Genomic DNA, 12,939 nt, shown 5'->3' on the forward strand with positions numbered 1-12,939 from the left:
ATCATGGCATCCTGTCCCATCATTTTATGGCAAATAGACAGGGAAAAAGTGGAAACTGACAGATTTTATTTTCTTGGACTCCATAATTACTGCAGATGCTGACTACAGCCATGAAATTTAAAGACACTTGCTCCTTGGAAGAAAAGCTATGACAAACCTAGGCAGCATATGAAAAAGTAGAGACATTACTTTGCCAACAAAGGTCCATCTTGTCAAATCTATGGTTTTTCCAGTAGTCATGTATGGATGTGCTCATTGAACCATTAGGAAGGGTGAGCACTGAAGAACTGATGTTTTCAAACTGTGGTGCTAGAGAAGACTCTTGAGAGTCCCTTGGACAGTAAGGAGATCAAACCAGTCAATCCTAAAAGAAATCAGTCCTGAATATTCATTGGAAGGATTGATGCTGTAGCTGAAACTCCAATACTTTGGCCATCTGATGTGAAGAGCTGACTCCTTGGAAAAGACCCTGATGCTGGGAAAGGTTGAGGGCAAGAGGAGAAGCGGGTGACAGTGGATAAGATGATTAGATAACATCACTGACTCAATAGACATGAATTTGAGCTAGCTCCAGGAGATAATGAAGGACAGAGAAGTCTGGCATGCTGTAGTCCATGGGGTTGCAAAGAGTCAGACACGACTTAGCTACTGAACAACAATAACACTACTATATATATATATATAAAATAGATACACAAGGACTTATTATATATCACAGGGAACTATTTTCAATATATTGTAATAACCTATAATGGAAAAAAATCTGAAATATATAAATATATATACACACACATATATTCTTATATTTATATATACATATAGCTGAACCACTTTGCTGTACACCTGAAACATTGTCAACCAATTATACATGCCACATCCTGTTATATCTAAATGGCCAAAGTCATGTGCTTAAGCCTGACTTTCTAGGAGGGAGCAGATATCATCTCTCTTAATAAAAATACTTGTGAGCTTAGCAAAATCTAAGTAGATTGAAAAGGGAGGAATCCACCTTCCATCAATTAGAAAGTGGAAGTGATATGAGAAAACGATAAAGAATAAAAATTCTGTTGTTTCTGCATGTCCAATATCCTTTCCACCTTCTATCTGATAACAGAATCTCATTTCCCTTTTGGAAACTATTATATTTCCTCTTTTGCAGTTCTGGTGAAAATAGTATTTCATATACCCTTCCTCTGCTAGCCGTATACATCTAGGCATACGAATCATAGTAACCAAACTCAATCATCTCGGATATTTGTGGTAGACACAGGGATGCTCCACCCAGATTTCCCTTAAGGAAGGACTTGCTTCCCAGCTATGGAGAGTGACGTAACCAGACAGCCTCAGTTATCAGAAACTTCAAGGCCTACCTTTACTGTAGAGGGTCCCCATGCCGAAGGTCCTGCCTTTCCCTGGGCAGCTCTGACATGGAGCAAGTTGGGATTACAAAGACCTGGCCATTTCTGCTCAACTCAGATTGTAATGGGAACTATATACTTATTCCAAATCTTCCCCTGGGTTGGCTTAGGCTTTTTTGGATCTGCATTGCAGACAAGTTCTTTCTCTGTCCAAATTGACTTGCGCCCTCTTCCCTTAGCAGGTATTAGCCTAATAAATTAGGTTATTAGCCTAATTTATTAATAAAAAACTGTGAAGGGCTTCCTAGGTGGCAAAGTGGTAAAGAATCCACCTGCCAATGCAGGAGACACAGGAGACTAGACGTGGATTCAATTCCTGGGTTGGGAAGATCCCCTGGAGGAGGAAATGGTAACCCACTGAAGTACTCTTTGCCTGGACAATTCCATGATCAGAGGAGCCTGGCATGTGACAGTCCATGGTGTCACAAAGAGTTGGACATGACTGAGCATGCACGCATCTATGTGTGCATGTTAAAAATACTCATGACTCAACTCTATCTCAGTATTTCTTCCTGGAGAACTCAACCTATGACAGTTAATGTAGCAGAGTAATAGAGAACCTTGCATCAGCAATTCTATGCCCTCACTATAAATAAGATTTATTTATAATACCAACAGACTTTTAGTCAGAGCCAGCCCAAGAGCACCACCTAATAGGAAGATGGGTAAGAAATGCCATATTGAAGATGAAATGTTTGGACAGTCAGAAAGCCAGAAAGTCCTTCCAAAGGTACAGCTTCTGTCCTGTTAGGTATCATACATCTTCCCAATATATTCTTATTTTATTAAGTTAGTCAGTGTTAAGCTCTTTTGGTTGCAAGCAAACAACTGTTTCATATAGGAAGACTTAGTATAAACTCCCTTTTCAATAAAGCTGAATAAGTGGCTCAGAGGTTAAAGCATCTGCCTGCAATGCGGGAGACCTGGGTTCGATCCCTGGGTTGGGAAGATCCCCTGGAGAAGGAAATAGCAACCCACTCCAGTATTCTTGCCTGGAGAATCCCATGGACGGAGAGCCTGGTGGGCTACAGTCCACGGGGTTGCAAAGAGTCAGACACAACTGAGCGACTTCACTTTCATTTTCAAGATATTAAAAATTAATAGGATTGGAGAAGGTGTTATTTTTATCTTTATAGGATTAGGGAAATATTAGTTTTATTGGCTGAGATGCTGTACCTTGTTACAGCAAAACTTGAAAACTAAAGCAAACAAAAAACTGGCATGGGTTGAATATATAGGGGAGTGGCAAAGATGATTGATGGAATGAGGTCTTGGAACAGGTGAAAAAGGTTAGCAGTTACATAATAAACAACAAAGAAAAGAAGAATATATTTTCCTCTGAGAATCTGCTGAAGAAGAAAGACCATAAAGAACATAAACATTGGTGAATAATGAGGCATTGAGGAGACTTTTTAAGAACATGAGTAAACCATTTTAGGTCAATGATTTCAACTCATGTATGTCTTTAAAAGTTTGAGGAACTCCGAAAGCAGCTAGTTTCTATAAGTAATCTGTCATGGTAATTTTATAAACTGACCGATATAAACACTTTAAAAAAATATTACTGTTATAGTACTCCTTTTAAATTGGACATGGTTTAGTGTTAGTGATTAAAAGCAGTGGTTCTGGACCCAGAATATCTGAGTTGAATTTGGCATCATAGTTTCCTAGTGTGACATTGACTGAGTTAATTTTTAGGTTAATTGAAGAATTTTAGTAAATTCTTCACCCATAAAATGGAAACAGTAATAGTATTCAACCTCAGTATAATTGATGAGGATGAAAGGAATTACTGAAGAGGATTAAAAGAGGAAAAACTGCCTTTTTCCTCATCAGCAAAATGAGAATGGTGGTAGTACAGTATCTAACTTATGAGTTCAGGATTAAATCACAAGAGCTGAAACACATAAATCACATATAAAGAGCAGGGACCGGCACTTAATAGTGCTTAACAAATGTAAGTTATTATTATCATCATTATATCCTTTAATATAACAATTTCCAACTAATAGAAACTTTTCTGTAAAAATAAACACTTTTATTTTTTACCAATGTCTTCCTATCAAGGAAGCTAGAGAGTAACACAAGGGATTTTTCAAGGAAGATATTTTTATACTCTTGGAATTCTGATTTTAGGGTCTTCAGTGTTCATTTTTTTCAGGATTTATCTTTTTATATTTTAAATCCCAAAGAATCAATATACATAAAGAGTCTCACCACATCTAGGTGGTAGTTTTACTTTCTCTGCCCTGAAATATTTCTAGCTTCTGTTTTGCTGTTTGATTATTTGCATATTATATATTTTATGTTACTACTCTGCTTCTACAAGTCAGTTATGAAACTTGCTAACATGCTGCACAATCAATTTTCTCAATAATTGGCCTTTACAATAGTTTTGCATTTTATAGTTTTATGCCACGTTAACTTTATAAGATGTCATTTTACATTTATTAAAAAGAGATATTTCTCTTTGTCAACAGTCTTAAAAACACCTCTTTGGGACATAGGTTTTCTCTTGAGGGCTGCTGACACACCCAGGTGGCTCACTGTCATAAGACAATGACATTAATAAATTGTATTTCTTTGCACTGTCAATCCCTTCAGCAAGACATAACCTCTGCATAAGTGACATTCATGAGACTATCAACCTCCTTCTGAACCTGGAATTTATTATTCTTATATTCAGTACAATCCACAGCACTGATGTGGTACATAGTACGTAATAGCTGTTTAATAAAAAAATTATTAGAAGAATCATGAAGAGATAGATCCTATTACTATTACTCAACGGGCAGTTTTGCAAGACAAACTTTATTTACCAAAATGCTCTGAAATTGCTTTCTCTTATTTATTTCATAGTCAAGTTATAAATTTTACAAATAAGGACATTGATAGGATTTAAATAGTGTACAACATTGCTTTATAATTTTACTATTTAAATTTATTTTTAAAATTTAATGTAGTTGAATTTTCTACTTACAAAATCAATATATGGACTTCTATTCCCTGTTAAAATTTAAAATCTATTGGTAAACTATTTTCCCCATAATAGCAATTAGAAAAATGGATAAATTATAAATGTTATACTTTTTTAATCACTGAAGAGCTTTGTACATGTAAAAGGTCTAGAAGAATTAATCTAAACAGGGAAAAAATCCATTTCACTTGGTGGAATTTAAGGAGTATTTTACTCACTGGGAATATTTGCAGAATCTGAGCATAGTTTAAAGATCCGTTCTTTCATATGAGAATACTGGTGAGGAAGCTAATATTTGATAACCATTCAGACTCATGTGGAAAATTAGAATCTAGAGAAGCTACCAATGATAAGTTTGATTTCCCAAAGAGAGAAAGAGGATTTTTGCAGAATGCCAAGGAAGCATGCGAATCAACAGCACTCTAAGCCAAAATTCTGCTAGAAGTTTGGGTCTTTAATAAAACACAGGAAAGTTCTCGCCTTTGAGAGATTTGTAACCAGAGGTAAACTGAGTCTGACTAGGGTTGCAAACCAATCTTGACCTAGCTTGCTTGCTGAATAAATCAAGTTGGCTCATGATTCTGCCTACTAGAGGAGAGAAAATACCATCTGGGGAAAGCAAACCATCTTTAGTCCTTGTGGTCCTTTACAGAAGGGTTATACTTCAATAAAAATGGTTTGAAATATAAAGGAGAAAAATAGAACTCATAATCAATAGAGAAAATAGCCAATAAAAATAGATTAGTGTATTACTCATTAGAAATGCTTTAAAGTAAATACACATATTTTTTAAACGAGGAAAATATGAATCAATAGGTAACTCTAACAAAGAGATGCAATGTTTAAAACAAACCAAATGGATATTCTAAAACAAAAATATATAATATCATAAATTAAGAACTCATTATTTGTAACAGCAGAAAAGACAATTAGTGAATATGTAGAAAGATCAATAGGAGTTATTTAAACTAAAGTAGAGTTAGAAAAATGAAGAAATCTGAACAGATTACAATAGAATCATGGGAAACTGTAAAATCTGCTAACAAACATATATCTGGAATCTCTGAAGGAAAGAAGAAGGAGAAGCAATATTGAAAAGCTACTGATAAGTTTACAAAACTAATGAAAGATAAAACTTAGAGATTCAAGAAGACATATTGACACAATAATTGAATTTCTGAAGACTGAAGACAAAGAAATATTTTTGAAGGTATGATAGAAAAAGACACATTGTTTTCAACTGTCAGAAAACTTTCAAATAATAACTATGAAAAACAGAAGATACTGGAAAAGCATCTTTAAAGTGCTAAAAGAAAAACAAAAATGAAAATTCTATATTCAACAAAAATATGATTAAAAATGAAGGTGAAATGGCAGCTTTGGAAGTATACTGGTGAGTATAGCTGTCTTCCAAAAAGTGAAGATGAAATTAAAATATTTTCAGATGAGTTTCAGAGAGTGTATTGATATTGGGCTCACACTGTAAGACATTCTAAAGCAAGTTTTGAACATTGAAGGAAAATCATATAAAAACATGAAATTTCAGAAAAAAATGAAAACATGAGAAGGGATGCATACTGGATAACTGTAAAATATTACAGTTGTTAAACAATAAAAACAATGTACTTTGGGTGTTAACTATGTATAAATAAAATGAAATAAGAGAATGGACTAAATGGATTAAATTGTTGTAAGGGTCTTACAAGAATTGGTAGAGAGCTAATTTAAGGTAGGCTGCAATAAGTTACAGAGAAGGCAATGGCACCCCATTCCAGTACTCTTGCCTGGGAAATCCCATGGACGGAGGAGCCTGGTGGGCTGCAGTCCATGGGGTCATGAAGAGTCGAACATGACTGAAGCGACTTAGCAGCAGCAGCAGTAGCAGCAATAAGTTAAGAACATATAATCAACATATCACTACAAATAATACAAATGTAAGTAAAATTGAATACAGGAGAAAAAAACAAAAACAGAATACTAATGTTTCTTGACTAATCCTAAAAATCGAAAAGGAAGAACAGGAAACAAGCCACAGTTTGAATAGTTAGAAAGCAAATATTAAAATAGCAGACTTAAGTTGATCTCAGTAATTACACTAAATGTAAGCTATATAATGACCCAAAGGAAATGCAAAGTTATGACACTAAGAAAAATAAATATACATATTCAAGTGTGTGTTTAGGAGAGATATACTTGACCTTTAACAACATAGATTAAATGTAAGACAATAACAATGAGACTAATATATAGCATGCAAACACTAACCAAACAAAAGCTGATATGACTGTATTAGTATAAGAGAAAACAGACACTGATGAATGTATTAAACAAAGAAATAAGAATCTTTTATAAAGAAAAAGGAAACAGTCAACAGGAAGTCGTAACAAGCCCAAATGTATACGTGCCTAAATAGTTCAAGATACATATAAAAAACAGAATTAATTGGAAAGGCAGACAAAATATCAATTATTGCTGTAGAGTCTAAAATATACTTTTTAAAGAGCAAAGCAAAAGTCATATGGGAGAGAGAATATTTAAGTTAAAACCCTCTTAACTAATTTGAACTAATTGACCTTATGCACCAAAACTACAACCAAAAAACTGTAGAATACATAGTGTTTTCAAACGTTTTTGGAATATTTACCAAAACAGGCATTACATTAAGCAAAAAAGCAAATCCACATAAATTTCAAAAGATTGAATTCATACAGTGACCACAATGGAATTAATCAATCAATAAATAACAATAGGACTAGATCCCCAAATCTCAGAAATTGAAACTGCAATTAAAAATCTTCCCTCAAACAAGCAAAGTAACATACCAAAGTAGGAAAGGGAAATTTCTGGCCTAAATTATTTCATTAGTGTGTTCCTACAAGCATTTTCAAGAAAAATAATGTCTTACACAAATCTTTCAGATAGTGGTGAACAGGAACACTCTAACATATTATGAAAACAGTCTGACCCTATACCAAAAGCAGAAAAGGATAAGTAAAAAAAATAAAATAAAAATACAAGCCTATGTTACTCATAAATTATAAGTAAAATCCTAAGCAAACAAAAATCACGGCCAAGTGGAATTTATTTTGGGATCATAATGTGTATTTGTCTTTCAAAAAGTTAATCAGGATAGTTAATACATTATCAGAACAGGGGAGAAAAAGCACATGATATCATTATACACAATAAAGTGATAAAATTTGAGACTCTTTCAAGATAAAATTCTCAGAAATGAGGACTGCAAAAGAGTTTCTTCTCAAAGTCCTGGATTATTCTAATGGTTAAGTGCATTGGCCCAAGCCAGGCTGAGTTTAAATTATGGCTTATCCATTTACTAAGTGTCCCTTGTGCCAATTACCTAATCTTTTTCTCAGTTCCCTCATTCAAACAATGACAACAGTATTATTTTTGTCATCAGAATTAAATTAACGTAAGCAAAATATTTATAAGAATACTTGCACATGTGTGCTTAGTCACTCAGTCAGGTCTGACTCTTTGCAACCCCATGGACTATAGTCTGCCAGGCTCCTCTGTCCATGGGATTCTTCAGGCAAGAATACTGGAGTGGGTAGCCATTCCCTTCTCCAGGGGATCTTCCTGACTCAGGGATTGAACTTGGGTCTCTTGCCTTGCACATAGATTCTTTACCATCTGAGCCACCAGGGAAGCCCTCAAGAATGCTTGGTCCATGATAAGTGCACTGAAGACAGTAGCTATTACAATTAGTGATGCTATTTCTACACTGTCAGCACTTAGAATGTTACCTACAACATAGTAGATGTTAAATGAGCGTTTTCTAAATGAATGAATAAATAAGTGAGCCTATATACTAAGAGTCCAGCATATTGGTAGGTGCAGAGAAGAATATAAGCCTCTAGCTCTACCCATTTTTATCACTCCTTATGACTGCTGTAGACAATATGATTTGAGGGCATCTGAAGAAACAAAGCATCTGAATGCAGAGTTCCAAAGAATAGCAAGAAGAGATAAGAAAGCCTTCCTCAGCGATCAATGCAAAGAAATAGAGGGAAACAACAGAATGAGAAAGACTAGAGATCTCTTCAAAAAAATTAGAGATATCAAGGGAACATTTCATGCAAAGACAGGCTTGATAAAGGACAGAAATGGTATGGACCTAACAGGAGCAGAAGATATTAAGAAGAGGTGGCAAGAATACACAGAAGAACTGTACGAAAAAGATCTTCACGATCCAGATAATCACAATGGTGTAATCACTGACCTAGAGCCAGACATCCTGGCATGCGAAGTCAAGTGGGCCTTAGAAAGCATCACTACGAACAAAGCTAGTGGAGGTGATGGAATTCCAGTGGAGCTATTTCAAATCCTGAAAGATGATGCTGTGAAAGTGCTGCACTCAGTATGTCAGCACATTTGGAAAACTCAGCAGTGGCCACAGGACTGGAAAAGGTCAGTTTTCATTCCAATCCCAAAGAAAGGCAATGCCAAAGAATGCTCAAACTACCGCACAATTGCACTCATCTCACAGGCTATAAAGTAAAGCTCAAAATTCTCCAAGCCAGGCTTCAGCAATACGTGAACTGTGAACTTCCAGATGTTCAAGCTGGTTTTAGAAAAGGCAGAGGAACCAGAGATCAAATTGCCAACATCCTCTGGATCATGGAAAAAGCAAGAGAGTTCCAGAAAAACATCTATTTCTGCTTTATCGACTATGCCAAAGCCTTTGACTGTGTGGATCACAATAAACTGGAAAATTCTGAAAGAGATGGGAAAACCAGACCACCTGATCTGCCTCTTGAGAAATTTGTATGCAGGTCAGGAAGCAACAGTTAGAACTGGACATGGAACAACAGACTGGTTCCAAATAGGAAAAAGAGTACGTCAAGGCTGTATATTGTCACCCTGCTTATTTAACTTATATGCAGAGTACATCATGAGAAATGCTGGACTGGAAGAAACACAAGCTGGAATCAAGATTGCTGGGAGAAATATCAATAACCTCAGATATGCAGATGACACCACCCTTATGGCAGAAAGTGAAGAGGAACTCAAAAGCCTCTTGATGAAAGTGAAAGTGGAGAGTGAAAAAGTTGGCTTAAAGCTCAACATTCAGAAATGAAGATCATGGCATCCGGTCCCATCACTTCATGGGAAATAGATGGGGAAACAGTGTCAGACTTTATTTTTTGGGGCTCCAAAATCACTGCAGATGGTGACTGCAGCCATGAAATTAAAAGACGCTTACTCCTTGGAAGGAAAGTTATGACCAACCTAGATAGCATATTCAAAAGCAGAGACATTACTTTGCCAACTAAGGTCCGTCTAGTCAAGGCTATGGTTTTTCCTGTGGTCATGTATGGATGTGAGAGTTGGACTGTGAAGAAGGCGGAGCACCGAAGAATTGATGCTTTTGAACTGTGGTGTTGGAGAAGACTCTTGCGAGTTCCTCGGACTGCAAGGAGATCCAACCAGTCCATTCTGAAGGAGATCAGCCCTGGGATTTCTTTGGAAGGAATGATGCTAAAGCTGAAACTCCAGTACTTTGGCCACCTCATGCGAAGAGTTGACTCATTGGAAAAGAGTCTGATGCTGGGAGGGATTGGGGGCAGGAGGAGAAGGGGATGACAGAGGGTGAGATGGCTGGATGGCATCACTGACTCGATGGACGTGAGTCTGGGTGAACTCTGGGAGTTGGTGATGGACAGGGAGGCCTGGCGTGCTGCAATTTACGGGGTCACAAAGAGTCGGACACGACTGAGTGACTGAACTGAACTGAAGAAACAAATCATCTCTGCCCAGGTGGATTTCAATCTGGAGAGTTGTGAGAAGACAGAGAGATGCTTGGCACCTTCTGGCACAGGAGTGAGATGATCAGAAGGACTGAAAAAAAAAAAGGCTTGAAGAATGTGTTTGAAAAGGGGAAAAGAAAGAGAGGAAGAGAGATTAGAAGCCAGGAAATTGGGGTTAATTTTTTCTGTGTGGATTTTTGGATGATACCACTCTATTGGCTAAAGCAAAGAGAAACTAAAGAGCCTCTTGATGAGGGTAAAGGAGAAGAGTGAAGGAGCCGGCTTAAGTGTAAATATTAAACAAACAAACAAACAAACAACTAAGATCATGGCATCCAGCCCCATTACTGCATGGCAAATAGAAGGGGAAAAGGTAGAAGTAGTGACAGATGTCCTCTTCTTGGGCTCCAAAATCAGTGTAAACGCTGGCTGTAGCCATGAAATCAGAAGAAGATGGCTTCTTGGCAGGAAAGCGATGACAAACCTAGACAGCATGTTGAATAGCAGAGACATTACTCTGCCGACAAATAGTCGAGGCTCCAGATAGTCGAGGCTGTGGTCTTCCCAGGGATGACATATGGTTCTGAGAGCTGACCGTCAAGAAGGCAGAACGTCAAAAAATTTATCCTTTCAAACTGTGATGCTGGAGAAGACTCCTGAAAGTCTCTCGGACAGCAAGGAGATCAAGCCAGTCAATATTAAGGGAGATCAACCTCGAATATTCACTGGAAGGAATGATGATGAAGCTGAGGCTCCAGTATTTTGGTCATCTGATGTGAACAGATGACTCATTGGAAAAGTCCCTGCTGCTGGGAAAGATTGAGGCAGAAGAGGAGGATGTTAGAGGATGAGATGGCTGGATGGCATCACTGATGCAATGAACATGAACTTTGGCAAACTCCAGGAGGTGGTGAGGGACAGGGAGGCCTGGCCTGCTGCAGTCCATGAGGCCACAAAGAGTTGGACACCACTGGGTGACTGAACAACTCTCTGTGTGGCACTGTGCAGTCATTTAATACTATCATTCATTCCATCATATTGAAATTATTTATACTCTATTTGTTCCCAGTAAATGGTGAGCTCTTTATGGAAAAATTCACGTCTAATCCATCTTTTGTGTTCTGTGTCTCACATGGTAATGCCACATAGCTGGCTTTGGTAAATGTTTTTTGAAAGAATCTAAACTTTGAGCCTCTATTCTTCATTCCTGAGGAATGCCTTCTTGCTCACCTTTAGAAATTATATTAAATGAGAGAGTATATTTTGAAGAGCCTTAAACATTCCATGGGCTACAGAAATGTGTGTTGTTACTAGTAGGTTTATAAGAAATAGCAAACAATGAATACATACACAAAACACTTCAGAGTTTACAAAGTGTTTTTCATATTCATTGCCAAATCTAATCTGGCTGACACACAGACTTATAGGAAGGTATTATTATGCTAATTTCTCAGAAGATACAGTTTGAATCTACATTTTAGCCATAAAAATATGCTTTATATTCATTTAGGGATAAATGTTCTCAAATGAATTTTACAGTAATTCTTATGTAATAAAGTAATGTTTTTCTTTTATAAAGTTTGAATGCTTGAATACTGAAAACTTTCATTTACCTTGGTCTGAATGTAATATATGTATATATGTGTGTGTGTGTATGTGTGTGTGTGTGTGTGTGTGTGTATGTGTGGGTCTCAGCTTGAGAGGCCCTTCAGATGTAGTACATTTCTGGTTTAATAATTTTGAAATAGATACATTTGTTTTTAAGAGCTTAAAATAAAAGTTGAGAGTGAGTGTGAACTTAGGAGTTCAGACACACTTGTATCCCATTTCTCATTTCTTTTATGATCCTGTGAAGATCAGTATCCTTACCTATGAAAGCAAGAGAAAAATTGCATACACCTCCTAGAGTTATTTTGAAAATTAATTAAATAATGTTTAAAAGGTATTTGGCTTTGAACAGCAAATAATAGCTTTTTTCTATTTTGCATCATTAATGTGAAAATATTATATAAATTAGTAGCTATTATTAATATATTTTTGACTTAATAAGAGTAAAGGTAGGGAGCACTTTTGTTGTCTGGGTCTTTTGTTAGAGAAATTACTGACAAAGATTTGGTATGATTTTCTGGCCAGTGAACAATTCACAAATGAGTCCTGCTTAGGTTCCAGTTCCAAATTGCCGGTGGCTCAGAGGTTAAAGCATCTGCCTGGAATGCAGGAGACCCAGGTTCGATCCCTGGGTTGGGAAGATCCCCTGGAGAAGGAAATGGCAACCCACTCCAGTATTCTTGCCTGGAGAATCCCGTGGAGGGAGGAGCCTGGTAGGCTACAGTCCATGGGGTCGCAAAGAGTCAGACACGACAGAATGACTTCATTTCACTAGGTTCCAGTAAATTTCAGGATCTTGATCCAGTCCGTGGTCCCAACTTGTATTTATTTCCCACATCTGCTATAACAAATCACCACAAAAATTTAGTGGCATAAAACAACAAAATGTTTAATTGTATAGTTCTGGAAGTCAGAAGTCTGAAATGGGTCTCCCTGAACTAAAATTGAGGTTTCCCACAACTGTGTTCCTTTCTGGAGGCCTTGGGGGAAATTCATTCTCTTGCCTTTTCAGCTCCTAGAGAGTGCTCACGTTCCTTGACTTGTGGCCCCTTCTATCTCAAGACAACAATGTTGCATTTCTGTTATCTCTCCCACTTACTTTCCTTTCATAGTTACCTCTCCCACTTACTTTCTTTTCAGTCTCCCTTTTCCACTTTCAGTTCAGTTC

At 36.9% G+C, this 12,939-nt stretch overlaps 1 non-coding gene across 1 annotated transcript; it reads left to right on the top strand.

The window, feature by feature from the left end:
* Positions 1–12,339: 12,339 nt before the first annotated feature.
* Positions 12,340–12,412, top strand: TRNAS-GGA (transfer RNA serine (anticodon GGA)). Its single transcript has one exon. It is a non-coding gene; the product is annotated as a tRNA-Ser (tRNA).
* Positions 12,413–12,939: the final 527 nt, after the last annotated feature.

The sequence above is a fragment of the Bos mutus genome, chromosome 14 (assembly GCF_027580195.1).
Source record: "Bos mutus isolate GX-2022 chromosome 14, NWIPB_WYAK_1.1, whole genome shotgun sequence".
In the NCBI taxonomy this organism is placed as follows: Eukaryota; Metazoa; Chordata; class Mammalia; order Artiodactyla; family Bovidae; genus Bos; species Bos mutus.